Source organism: Thamnophis sirtalis, unplaced genomic scaffold (assembly GCF_051295495.1).
Source record: "Thamnophis sirtalis isolate CommonGarterSnake01/CBP01778 unplaced genomic scaffold, rThaSir2_p1.2 scaffold_10, whole genome shotgun sequence".
NCBI classification, from domain to species: domain Eukaryota; kingdom Metazoa; phylum Chordata; class Lepidosauria; order Squamata; family Natricidae; genus Thamnophis; species Thamnophis sirtalis.
The window spans coordinates 9,559,770-9,573,790 of NW_028261390.1; the positions used below are offsets into that span (position 1 = coordinate 9,559,770).

A 14,021-nucleotide genomic window follows, 5' to 3' on the forward strand; every position below is an offset into this window, starting at 1 on the left:
TAAGATTTTGTTTCTGTCCTTATGCTAAGGGTGACGAGAATGCAGTAATCTGATTGCTTGCATGTTTTCCACGATGAGGTTTGCAATACTCTGAGAGGCAGCCTGCCAAAATTAATTGTGTAGCAGAGGGACAAGCTGCCTATGGGTAATGAAATCTCCGCTCCCAAATTTGCAGAGGAAGCTTAGCTGTCTTTGTAAAGGAAAGAGAAAAAAAATAAAAATCCTAGCTTAACATTTCAAAAAAACTCTATACAATGAAAGACTGATACATATATGAATTGAATACTTTAGAACTTGTTTTAAAATGGATAAGGATAACAATGAATTTATGTATACTTGATAGAGGATTGGGGATATAATGTATAAGCCTAAGAATATATTACAAAGATATCTTGTTGATAAATAATTTTAACAAGGAAGTAATTAAAAATTGGTATATATGTGAAGTGACTATTTAGAATACCTTGTTGAAAAATGAAGGAATAACATCTTTGTCTTGAATGTATGATGTACAAGGACAATAATCAACATTACATAAGCATACTCGATAGTTGATTGGTGAAATTATACATAATTGAAAACAGTGATATACAAATATAAATGGTTGGTAAATCTCTTTCATATCGGGATCTGTGATTATATAAAGGTATATTGTTATTAAACAGACAAACAAGAATGTAAGGGAATTAGGTTTATTGAAAAAAAATATTAATTGTAATTGAATATACATTGTACAATGAAAGTGAGGTATTTAGTTATACTAGATGAAAAATCTGTGATTGTAAATGTAATTGAGAATACGGATCCAAAACCACTTGTAACCAAACGACATGCTGTATGTAATGGAGGAGATTGGTTTTTTTTAATATTGTTTTTATTTTATTTTTATGTTTAAAAATAAAAAAAACAGATTGCAAAAAAAGAAAAAGAAGAAGAAGGCCGAAGTCAGCTGGCCAGTGTGTGCATGCGCACTGGCCAGCTGACAGGGCAACACCTCGCGTGCCCTGACAAATGGTTCCGGTTCACCGATAAAACCGCGAATCCCTTTTCCGCGCTGACCTAACCGCGGAGGGCAAATCCGCGCCATCCGAAGCGCTAAGCAAAATGCGACCCTAGCGCGCCGACATAACCGCGGAGGACAAATCAGCGCCTTCCAAAGCGCTCAGCAAAATGCTTTTACTAGCATTCAAAAGTTAACCCTAAACCTAACGCTAACCCTAAACCAAACCCTAACCCTAACCCTAACCCTAACCCTAACCCTAACCCTAAGCCTAACCCTAACCCTAACCCTAACCCTAACCCTAACCCTTACCTTAACTTAAATCGGCTTTCTGTCGCCGCACTGTTGTAAAGCGCCCTTCTGTCGCCGCGCTGTTGTCGCCGCGGTGATGACGTCGCGGTTTTAGCGACACGCTTTTGTCGCCACGCTTTTGTCGTGCGCGCTTTTGTTGGGTTATGAATGGTTCCGCGTGCCACCTGTGGCACGCGTGCCATAGGTTCGCCATCACGGGCCTAAGCGCTATGTGCTTAGAGCTCAAAGCATTGTTAGAGACCACACACACCAGTGGTGGGATTAATCTTTTTTTACTACTGGTTCTGTAAGAACCCCCTCTGCTTTGTTCCCTATGCCATCTGTCTGGTAAGCTTGCAAGATTCATTTCTCTTACCATGTGCATGTATACATCCGAACGAGACTGTATTGTTTCTCTGGGTGATATAACATATGTGGGTGTATGCATAATTTTGTACTTATTTATTTATTCTGTCAGGCTCATGTAGTGGATATCGGAGGTGGTGACCGTTTGAGAGCTGCATGCAACGAAATTTCATTTAAATGTATGCCGATTGGTGTGCATTCAAAGCGACAATAATGTTCTTCTAAGTTCTCAGTCTAAGGGTCACCTTGAGCCAGTCCTCTCACAGAGTTGTTGTGGGGAAAATAAGAGAAGAAAGGCGCATTACTAGATATGTTTTGCTGCCTGGAGTTCTTCATAATAAACAAACAAAATTTAATCCTGAAGCTTTCTTCAGAGGAGATTATTTTTGACAGTATTTTAAAACAACTGCCGCCAGCTGTTAAACATCCCATTCCCCCATTACTGGGTATGACTTTAAACTCCCATTATTCTGAGCCATTCAGCCATTTTAGGAAGGGAATGCTAGGAGTTGAAGTCCACACATCTGGAGAAAATGGGGCTATCTCAGAAGTGGGTATCTATGACTCTTTAGGGGGGTTGCTCCTAGTTCGGCCCGGATCGGGCAAACCCGTAATAGTGGCGGTGGGAGGCTCCGCCTACCCGCCCAGACGCTTCTGCGCATGTGCTGGAGTACCGTGCACACATGAGCAAATCAGTAGTAAGAAAATGGAAACCCACCACTGTTTATGACCATGCTGGCTCAGGAATTCTGGGAACTGAAGTCCACAGGTCGTTAAAGAGGCCATAGTTATCCACCCCCTGCCTAGGCAGGAAACCTTATACCGTTTCAGACAAATGGCTATCCAACATCTTCTTAAAAACGTCCAGTGTTGGAGCATTCACAACTTCTTGAGAAAAGTTATTCCACTGATTAATTGTTCTCACTGTCAGGAAATTTCTCCTCAGTTCTAAGTTGCTTCTGTCCTTGATTAATTTCCATCCATTGCTTCTTGTCCTGCCTTCTCCTGCTTGTCCTGATTGGTATGACAGCCATCTCATCCAGAGGCATCCCTCAACATAACCTTCTTTTCAGAGTAATGGTTTGAGGTCTTGTGAGGAGAAAAAACTCATGAGAAATTATAAAGGAGAGCTACGGAACAATAAAAATATTTTCCCTACTGGGAATAAAAAAAAATATTGGGGGCTGGATGGATGAAGGAAATGAATCAAATATACCGAATTTCCAAGGAAATCTCATTTTGCATTGTAAAACGAAGCCTTGGAAAGGCTTCAGGCCAAACAGTGATGAATGAACTTGATAAAAAAAAAATATATGTATATAGTCTGTATTCATTTCTGTGGAACCAGATGGCAGTTCTCCATAAAACCATAGCTAAGAAAAACTACAATGCAAAGTATCATCTTTGATTTCTTGTGTATTTCTCCAGAAATGGAAAGGATGTTTTTTTTTTTTATAAAGACATACAGGAAATAATTTTAGGCCTTGATAAAAATGTTTGTCACGAAAATATTTTGCAATCTGGGAAAGAAGTCAGTGTTATCTCGTCCAGCGTATTCTGTCAGACACGACGAAGGAATTATGATGTAAATCCCTGGATTAGAAAAAATGTAACATTAAAATGTATGTGGAGGCTATTCCAGTTATCTGAAAAAGACAGCTTGTGTGGTTCAGTGGGCCCTGCGCAGAGTAGTTATTTTTATAAGCTCTGAGGTTGATACAGTTAAGCTTATGCTCCGTGGACTTGCCTTTGTAATCTTCTGATGCTATTTAAGCATGTTCAAACCCATGGAGGATTTTTCATTAAAGGAGAGAGACAGACAGACAGAGGGAGAGAGACAGAGACAAACACAGAAAGGGAGAGAGAGACACAGAGAGAGACAAAGACAGACACACAGAGAGAGAAACGCACAGAGAGAGACACAGACAGGACAGAGACAGAGACAGAGACAGAGACAGAGAGAGAAACAGACAGACAGAGAGAAAGGGAGGGAGAGAGGGAGAGAGACACAGGCACACAGACAGAGAGAGACATACAGAAAGAGAAAGACACACAGAGAGAGACAGACACACAGAGACAAAGAGACAGAGAGAGAAACAGAGAGACAGAGAGACTGAGACAGAGTGACAGAGAGAAAGAGAGAGAGAGAGACAGAAACTGAGACAGAGAGAGAAAGAGACAGAGAGAGAGGGAGAGATACAGACAGAGAGACAGAGGGAGAGATACAGACAGAGAGACAGAGGGAGAGATACAGACAGAGAGACACAGAAAGAGAGAGGGACAGAGAGAGAGAGACAGACAGAAACAAAGACAGTGATAGAGAGAGAGAGAGAAACAGAGAGAGGGAGAGAGAGGGAGAGAGAGGGAGAGAGACACAGACACAGACAGTGAGAGACAGAGAGAGACATACAGAAAGAGAGAGAGACGCACACAGAGAGAGAGACAGAGAGAGACAAAGACAGAGACAGAGACAGTGATAGAGAGACAGTGACAGAGAAACAGAGAGACAGAGAGATTGAGACAGAGAAAGAGAGACAGAGAAACTGAGACAGAGAGAGAAAGAGAGACAGACAGAGAGAGAGGGACAGAGAAACAGAGAGAGGAGGAGAGAGACACACACACAGAGAGGGAGAGAGACAGAAAGACACACAGAAAGAGAGAGGGACACAGAAAGACAGAGACATTGATAGAGAGACAGAGAGACTGAGAGAGAAAGAGAGAGAGAAACACAGAGAGAGAAACAGAGACAGAGAAACAGAGACAGAGAGAGAAAAAGAGAGAGAGACCACTGTTCTTAGCATCAGATGAGGATGAAAAGATTGAAAGAAATATTACAGTGCTTCGAAAACTCCAGACAATAACAGAACATTTATGAACTCGCTCGAATAATACATTTTGCAATGTTTCAGGATAGCTTTCCGTGTTCTCGACTTGATTCAACATTTAGACTATTATTTCCGACAAGAGAGTTCCTGTTTATTTCCAGATTATTCACCCCTCCCCAAGCAGTGCAAAAAAAGGAAAGAAAGAAAGAAAAGGCAGAAACTTCGATCTCATTAAGTGAAAACCGAGCTTTTTTTGCTCTGGTGGGTTGCAGCCTACGTTCTAAGATCAATTGTACAGAGATGGCGCAGCAAAATCAGCGTCTCCAAGGGGATCAGGGAACAAAAGCTCAATTATATATATTTTTTTCATCACAGCCAGCCACAAACAAGAAGAAGTTGCAACAAACAGGCTTTAAAAAATGTGACTTTCTATTGCGGTTTCAATTTAGGGATGTCTCCTTTGAAACATGTTTTAATTATTTTAAATATGCACTTATGGACTTAAACGTAAGCAACGTAGAAATATGATGTTCCGATTGCAAGCACAGCCACAGGAAAAAATGAAACAGAAGCAGCTAACAAGAAGGAGTGGAGACGGGGGACACAATTGTTACCCAGGTAACATCTGAATCAGAACCAAATGAATAAGCATCCTATCGCTTTCAAATGTGTCAAATTACAAGCTCCATCCCCCCCCAGCAGCTCTGCAGGCAATCCAAGTTTGCATGGCTTTGCAATTCCTACATGGTCTCACTGGAGAGAGAGAAAAGACTAATTCACTTGCCACAAACCCGATTGGAGTTTGTTTGAAGCTTAGTTGGTTGCACAGTCTGAGCCAATCATGGCTTATTCCATAAATCACGCATAATGAAGCATGGCTTAAACACATAAGAGGGTACCAATCACAGGTGGTATTCACTTACTTTCCCTACTGGTTTGCAAATGTGAGCGCGCCCATCCACGCATGCGCTCGACCTTCCATGCACGCCCTTTGGCTTGAAAATGTGCCTAAGTAGGACAGCATACAGCCTGGGTGGGTGGGCGAGCCCACCCGCGATTTCCAGTACTGGTTCAGGCGAACCGATCCGAACCGTCTGAATACCACCTCTGGTACCAATAGAAGAGAATATTTGTAGCTTGGGGATAAACAGAACAGAACAGAACAGAACAGAATAGAATAGAATAGAATAGAATTCTTTATTGGCCAAGTGTGATAGGACACACAAGGAATTTGTCTTTGGTGCATAAGCTCTCTGTACATAAAAAGACAAGATACATTCATCAAGAATTTTAAGGTACAGCACTCAATGATAGTCATAGGCTACAAATAAGCGATCAGGAGACAATCAATATCAATATAAATTGTAAGGATGCAAGCAGCTAAGTTACCGTCATACAGGCATAAGTGAGAGGAGATGGGTGACATGAAGGATAAGAAGATTAATAGTAATTGTAATGCAGACTTAGTGAACGGTTTGACAGTGGTGAGGGAGTTATTTGTTTAGCAGAGTAATGGCATCCGGGGGAAAACTGTTCTTGTGTCTAGTTGTCTTGGTGTGCAGTGCTCTGTAGTGTCGTTTTGAGGGTAGGAGTCGAAACAATTTATGTCCAGGATGCGAGGGGTCTGTAGATATTTTCACCGCCCTCTTTTTGGCTCCTGCATTGCACAGGTCCCTCAAAGGAAGGCAGGTTGGCAGCAATTGTTTTTTTCTGCAGTTCTGATTATCCGTTGAAGTCTGCGTCTGTCTTGTTGGGTTGCAGAGCCAAACCAGACAGTTATGGAGGTGCAGAAGACAGACTCGATGATTCCTCTGTAGAACAGAATCAGCATCTCCTTGGGCAGTTTGAGCTTCCTGAGTTGGCGCCGAAAGAACATTCTTTGTTGTGCCTTTTTGATGACGTTTTTGATGTTGGGTGTCCATTTTAGGTCTTGAGCTATGTTAGAACCTAGAAACTCGAAGGTCTCGACTGTTGATACTGTGTTGTCTAGTATTGTTAAGAGATGGTAGTATGGGAGGGTTTCTTCTAAAGTCTACCACCATTTCTAGGGTTTTGAGTGTGTTCAGTTCCAGATTGTTCCGGTCGCACCACGAGGCTAGTTGTTCAACCTCCCGTCTGAATGCAGTTTCATCGTTGTCTCGAATGAGACCAATCACTGTTGTATCATCTGCAAACTTCAGTAGTTTAACAGAGGGTTTGTTTGAGATGCAATCATTGGTATACAGAGAGAAGAGAAATGAAGAGAAGTGGAGAGTAAACGGTAGGGTCCTTGATGCTCTCTGAACATGGGAGTTTTCCTGCAGATGTTTTTTTTAAAAACATCTGCAGGAAACCCTAACCCTGCAGATGTTTCATGACCCAATTAGGTAACACATTCAGTGATAAGCACTGAAGCATTGAAGATGTTACCTAGTAAGGTAATTAGATGTCTGCAAGAAAATAATCAAGCTCACAAAACACCAGGAACCCTACACAGCAGAGTTCACATAATATGGTTATGTGAGCCGTAGTTTAATAAGCCAGCTTTCCTTAACCTAGTATCCTCCAGATGTTAACTCCTAGGAATGCCAAGTAGAATAATCTCTGGACACATCAGTTGAAAATATTGGGAATTAAGGTCAATATGTTTGGAAGATGTAAGACTGGGAAAGGATACTACTGTGCTAAGTCAAAATGTGGCTTGTTTTTTTTAGATTTAATAGATTCAATGCCTCTAATCATTCTGGTTTGCAAATCATAGTTTATGGCTGTGTGTATGATTCCTAGCTGTAATTTATTCAGTAAACCAGGACTTCAGTAAGCCAGGACTTAAACATCACTTACACACATATATGAGACTCTTTGAGTACGGCATTAATATATCATTAGTTTTTTTTTCATAAGCAGAAGGAGAAAAACATCTTGTCTTATTAGCAATTAGGCTCAGAATCATCTTGTAGGGGAGATGGGCAGCATAGAGTGAAAATAGACAAAGTAATAGAAAATGAAGAAACTAAAGTGCTCTGGGATTTTAGGCTTCAAAAAGACAGGCACCTGCGCCATGGCATCCCAGACTCAGCAATTATCAATAAGAAAGACCAAAACATCTGGACAGTGGAGCTGGCAGTACCTGGACAGAGTAGAAGAGGAGAAAGAACTGGAGAAAATAACCAAGTACAAAACAACAACAACAACCCTGCAAATAGAAATAGAACGACTGTGGCAAAAGAAGACCAAGGTACTACCAGTAACAATGGGAACATTGGGTGCAATCCCAAAACAAGACCTTGAAGACCATTGGAATTGACAAAATCACCATCAGTCAATTGCAAAAGGCAAACTTTACGCAGAACAGCTTACGCCCTGCGACGATCCCTCTCTAACACTATCAACCATCCGTCTATCTGCCTATCCCTGGTCTGCTTGGGAAGGACTCGGTAGGGCCAAAATGCCAAATTTGTTCTGAACATCTGGCTGTGACGGACCAGAATGGTTGGTTGAATGAATGAATGAATGAATGAATAAATGAATGAATGAATGAACGAACGAATAAATAAGTAAGTAAGTAAGTAAATGTGTTTTACGCCTTTATACCAATGGTGAAATTCAAACTTTTTTTTACTACCGGTTCTGTGGGCGTGGCTTGGTGGGTGTGGCGTGGCTTGGTGGGCGTGGCTTGGTGAGTGTGGCAGGGGAAGGATCCTGCAAAATCTCCATTCCCTCCCCACTCCAGGGGAAGGATACTGCAAAATCTCCATTCCCTCCCCACTCCAGGGGAAGGATACTGCAAAATCTCCATTCCCTCCCCACTCCAGGGGAAGGAAACTGCAAAATCTCCATTCCCTCTCCACTTCAGGGGAAGGAAACTGCAAAATCTCCATTTCCTCCTCACTCCAGGGGAAGGAAACTGCAAAATCTCCATTCTCTCCCCACTCCAGGGGAAGGAAACTGCAAAATCTCCATTCCCACCCCACTCCAGGCGAAGGATACTGCATAATTTTCATTCCCTCCCCACTCCAGGGGAAGGAAACTGCAAAATCTCCATTCCCTCCCCACTCCAGGGGAAGGATACTGCAAAATCTCCATTCCCTCCCCACTCCAGGGGAAGGATCCTGCAAAATCTCCATTCCCTCTCCACTCCAGGGGGAGGAAACTGCAAAATCTCCATTCCCTCTCCACTCCAGGGGAAGGATACTGCAAAATCTCCATTCCCACCCCACTCTGGGGCCAGCCAGAAGTGGCATTTGCCGGTTCTCCGAACTACTCAAAATTTCCGCTACTGGTTCTCCAAACTGCTCAAAATTTCTGCTACTGGTTCTCCAGAACCTGTCAGAACCTGCTGGATTTCCCCTCTGCTTTATACCTAACAAGACTATGGTTAAGAGTCAAATTACAAAGATCCGGGTTGTCCATGGTTTCCTCAGATTGATCTACTTTTATAGTTGCACGCTGACATTTGACATTCTGCTTTTATGCACACGACGCGTACAAGCCAAGTCTTTCAGTAAGAGTTTGGACTGTCTCAAATTCCTTCTTTTGGAATGGTACGGCTTTTCATTCAACGTTGACAATGGTGTCGCAACAACACGACACCTGTGGCCACCTGGAGCTCTTGAAAGCTTATGCCTTTCAGTAAGGTTTGAAAGGCTGCACATGGATTTCTTCTGAAATTTGGCTTTCATAATTGAACACATCTCTCTGCATCTCAGTGAAGCAGATTCCAAAAGAAGAGAAACCCTGCCTGTTTTATGTGTTATTGTTCTCATGCACAAGCTCTCAACGTTCTTTATCTGCCTTTTTTACAATAACCTTTGATCTTCTTTCCTCTCTGTCATTGTCCTTCAGCATCTTGGAAAATAGCCCAAATTGAAGCGATTCCAAACAAGATATATGGCCTGAACTGGACCCAGAACGAATGAATAAAAATATTTCTAGCCTTTGGGGGGGGAAATACGTTTTCTGTTAGGTCTAATTCACTCAAGCAGCTGCCCCATCCTTTCTTTAAATTATTTTTTTTAATTTTTAATAATTTATTTTATCAATTTCATATATACATTCACAATTATATGATCTCATAACTGTTATTAATAATATGTATTTATAACAATTTTTCCCTACTGTTGACAATATACTTGAAGATCCATCTTATCTTACAACGGTCCTACTTCTTCTTCCCTCCCTCCCTCTTTCCTTCCCTCGTTTCTTCTCTCCTACTCCCCTTCCTTCCCTCCCTCCTTCTCTCCTTCCCTCCTTCCTTCCCTCCTTTCTTTTCCCCTTCTCTCCTTCCTTTCCCCTTCCTTTCCTCCTTCCTTCCCCCCTTCCTTTTCTCCTACATTCCCTCCTTCCTTCCCTCCTTCCTTCCCTCCTTTCTTCTCTCCTTCCTTCCCTCCTTTCTTCTCTCCTTCTCTCCTTGCTTCCCTCCTTCCTTCCCTCCTTGCTTCCCTCCCTCCTTCCCTCCCTCCTTCCTACCCCCCTTTCTTCTCTTTCTTCTCTCCTTCCTCCCTTCCTCCTCTCCTTTCCCTTCTCTCCTTCCCCTTCCTCCCCTTTACCCTTCCCCTCTTCTTCCCATTCCTCCCCTCTAAATTAATATAGGTCAGGTAAATTGCCTCATACAAGACGGAATGAATGAATGAATGAATTTCAGCTTTTGGAACTGTACATATAAATACCCATCTCGACTCCTGGGAACTTGAAAGAAACAGTTCCCTGATGTTTTCTTGGCAACATTTCAAAAAGTGATTTATTTGCCCTTGTCTCTTTTGTAGGACAGAGAGAGAGAGGAGCTGGCGGCCCCAGAGTCATCCAGCTGGCTTCATACCTAAGGAGAGACTAGGTCACTTGGTCTCCTGATTTCCAGCCTGGTGCCTTAACCACTAGACCAAAGTCATAGACAGCCATGATCAATGCTTCTCACGTCCACTAATGGAGCCAAAGGGTAAGTGTTGGAATTCATTGTTGGATTGTATTTTTATGCAACAACGTCAGTCGTATTTAGCCAGTAGATGGCAGTGTTTACAAGTTTGGATCTATGGTATATACTCTATGCTCTTTGGTTTTAAGTAGAGTTTCTTGTTTCCTGTAACCAAGTTATATAGTTGAGCAGTAAAGCACATGGTGACTGTACTCTTTGTTTGCTCTGTGTGGACCCTTAATTTAATCAAAAAGGCACTGAAGCAGAAGTTTAACTCTTTCTTCATCTCTCTGCTCCAGTCCCACTTCTCCAAATGTACTAAGCAGCCACATCACCTGTAGCAATGACCATTTAATATGTCTTACATTTATGCAGCAAGGTTTCAGGAGGAGTCCCGATGGCACAGTGGTTAGAGTGCAGTATTGCAGGCCAACTCTGCCCACTGCCAGGAGTTTGATCCTGACTGGCTGGAGGTTGACTCAGTCTGCCATCCTTCCGAGATCAGTAAAATGAGGATCCAGATTGTTAGAGGCAATATGCTGATATCACCTGTAACAATGTCCAGTTAATTCTCACATTTATGCAGCAAGGTTTCAGGAGGAGTCCTGATGGCAGAGTGGTGAGAAAGCAGAATTGCAGGCAAACTCTGCCCACTGCCAGGAGTTCAATCGTGACTGGCTGGAGTATGACTCCGCCTTCCATCTTTCTGAGCTCAGTAAAATGAGGACTCAGATTGTTAGGGGCAAATGCTAACATTGGAAAACCACCCAGAGAGTACTGTAAAGCGCTATGGAGTGGTAAATACCGTATTTTTCAGAGTATAAGATGCACATATTTCCCTCAAAAAAGAGGCTGAAAATCTGGGTGCGTCTTATACACTGAATACAGTGTATTTGTGCCTTCTGAAACCCTGCCCCCTTCACCAAAATGGCCATGCATAGTCTTTAGAGGCTTCCAGAATGTTCCTGGGGGCTGGGGAGGGCAGAAATGAGCAAATAATGGGCCGTTTTTGCTTGTTTTTGCCCCCCCAGCCCCCAGGAGCACTCTTTAAGCCTCCTGAAGGCTATGCATGCCCTTTTTTTGATGAAAAACAGGCCCGTTTTTGCAAAAATAGAGGCCGTTTTGGGGAGGTCTGCAGAGTGCAAAGCCTTTTTTTTAAAAAAAAAGCCTCTTCAAAATCTTGGTGCGTCTTATACTCCGGTGCGCCTTATACTCTGAAAAATACGGTAAGTATAAGGACTATGGCTATATCCTCCAAAGTGTGCTACCTTTCAGTCATCAAATCTCACTGACAAAGACAGTTTTCTGAAATTGCATTTAAAAAAAATATGTCTGGGGAACTTTTCCAAGAATCAGTATTCAAGGGTGATGGATCTTTTGCCAAGATTAAAACAGGGGGGGAGAGTAACAAAGTGGTTCACCTTTTAGTCTCTAGAAACATTCCACGTAGCTTACAAATTATAACTCTCAACTGCTATAAGAACAAGTTCTTTTATCCAAGGTGGGGGAAAAAAGAGATTTACTGCTTCCAAATGGTACTGATCCCTCATTAATAAATGATTTCCTTCCATTATTCCACCTCCACACCAGCCAATTCTGGATTTTTTGGGCTAATCATTATTTCCCAAGACAAGTGTGTTATCTCCCAGGAGAAAAAGAAAGATCCAAATAAAAAGTGTAGAGATGTAGAGTTATTTATGAGAATGGGATGGGAGATTAGAATGTGTTGTTTGCTCAGGAGGAAAACTATTATTATTGCAAGGGGGAAAAAACAGGGGTTCATTAAATAAAATTAACAAAATTAAGACTCGTACTCTTGAGGAGTGAAGTTTCATTCACAAACCAAGATTCATTCGGAAATAGTTCTCCAGAAATTATTCATTCATAGTTTTTGGAAAAGGATGATAATTTCTGGGAAAGGATAATCCTTGCTATATCAAAATCTTTTATTTCTTTGTGTCTTTATAAAACAGTTTTTCCATCTGATAACCTTCTGGCAGTTTACAAAACTATAGACAACATAAATGTATCTTGCAGAATGTTTCCATATGCTAAACCTGGCATCTCATAACACCTCCTCTTCTTCAACCCATAAAAAGCTCAGTATAAATTGTTTTAATAAGAGAAGGGAAGAAATCCTACCACCATCATGACAGTAGAAAGGAAAATACTTATTCTGGTTTCGTTACTGGGTCGGTCAAGGTGTTTGATCTTGGGGGGGGGGCAGTGTGTGTGTATGTGTGTGCAGCCAGGGGCATAATCAAGGTGGGCGTGGCCAGCTTGACGTCACTCATCAAGGCTCCATCTTTTCTCGCGATGCTTCCCGCAGACCTTTGCCAGAAAAAATGGAACTCAGAGAGGTGGTGCGTGGCCCGCCTGGTTTCCGTTTTGGCTGGCAGAGAGCTGCAGGAGGCTGTCACGGCTGAAAATGGAGCCCGAGTGGCTCGCATGTGGCCTCCCTGAGCTCCATTTTTGTTGGCAGAGGGTTGCAAGAGGCCGCCACGGCCAAAAATTGAGCCCAGGAGGTCCGCATGTAGCCCTCCTGAACTCCATTTTCACTGGCAAAAGCACCATGGGCCAGTCCTTCACCGTTTCCACAGCAGGTCCGGGGGCCAGATCTAATCACCCCGTGGGCCAGATCCGGCCCCTGGGTCTTGGGTTTGACACCCCTGGTTTAGGCTCTTTATGACTTGCAAATCTCTGGATTTCAATGGTAGGATGAATCCCATCTCTAGCCTACTCTTACCATAAAAGCTGTAGTACCATTTCTTCACTAAAGGAGGAAGAAATCGACTCCAAAGCATCTGAAGTGACGAGTAAGACCCCATTCACACATTCAAAAATATGATATAGCCTTCCCTCTTTTCTACTTGTCCAGTCTTAGCCATGGAAAAGGGGGAAAGAAAAAATTTCCACACAGAAGAAACAAAGAACCAATGTAATGTTGCCCAGCTACAGACCTCTCATGTTTAAGAGAAGCCTTTAAGTGTTTTTTTTTTTTACGTTGGCAAACAGTTGTGAGAAGGGAACAGAGAACAAAACACACCAGTTGTTTCACAATGGGGATACATACCCTGGGGTTATAAGTGGAACATGTTTTCAATCCACCCAAAAGGGAAATAGACTTTGCTTTGAAAATGGTATGGAGAGAGACCTAGCCAAGCATTTCCTCAAATGAGGAAGTTCTGAATCCTGATCTGCCTTCCCTGCAGGATTATTTTAGAAAAATATCTTATTCTGGGAATCTGGGCCATTTTGTACATATTTCCATTTGCTTTGTTTTGCCCGTCAGTTCTTGATTATTTCATGCTTTATTCCCTGTCCCATCCTTATAATTTTGTTTGTAGAAACCTTGTTGAGTTTATATTAGTCTGCAGAGCATGATGGAAATAAGACCGAGCTAAATCTAGATATATTAGGTTTAATATATCTAATTAGATATATTAGTCATCGGCAGCAAAGAAAAAAAAACAATTGTGATGTTCAAACATATTCTCTTTGTACAGTTTGCACAGGATTAAATTTAGTCAGGCGTCACCGTTTAAATCACTTTTCATGTGAAATTTGGTTGGCAAGGTTAGTGCTGAATTAAATCAAATGCCTTGGCAGCAGATTGAGTTATCTCCCTGTATTGTCTATAATTAAAGGA

General features: G+C 42.1%; 1 protein-coding gene across 2 annotated transcripts in view; it reads right to left on the reverse strand.

The window, feature by feature from the left end:
* SCD5 (stearoyl-CoA desaturase 5) overlaps positions 1-14,021 on the reverse strand; it is a 34,887-nt gene that overhangs the window by 18,865 nt on the left and 2,001 nt on the right. The window lies entirely within an intron of this gene.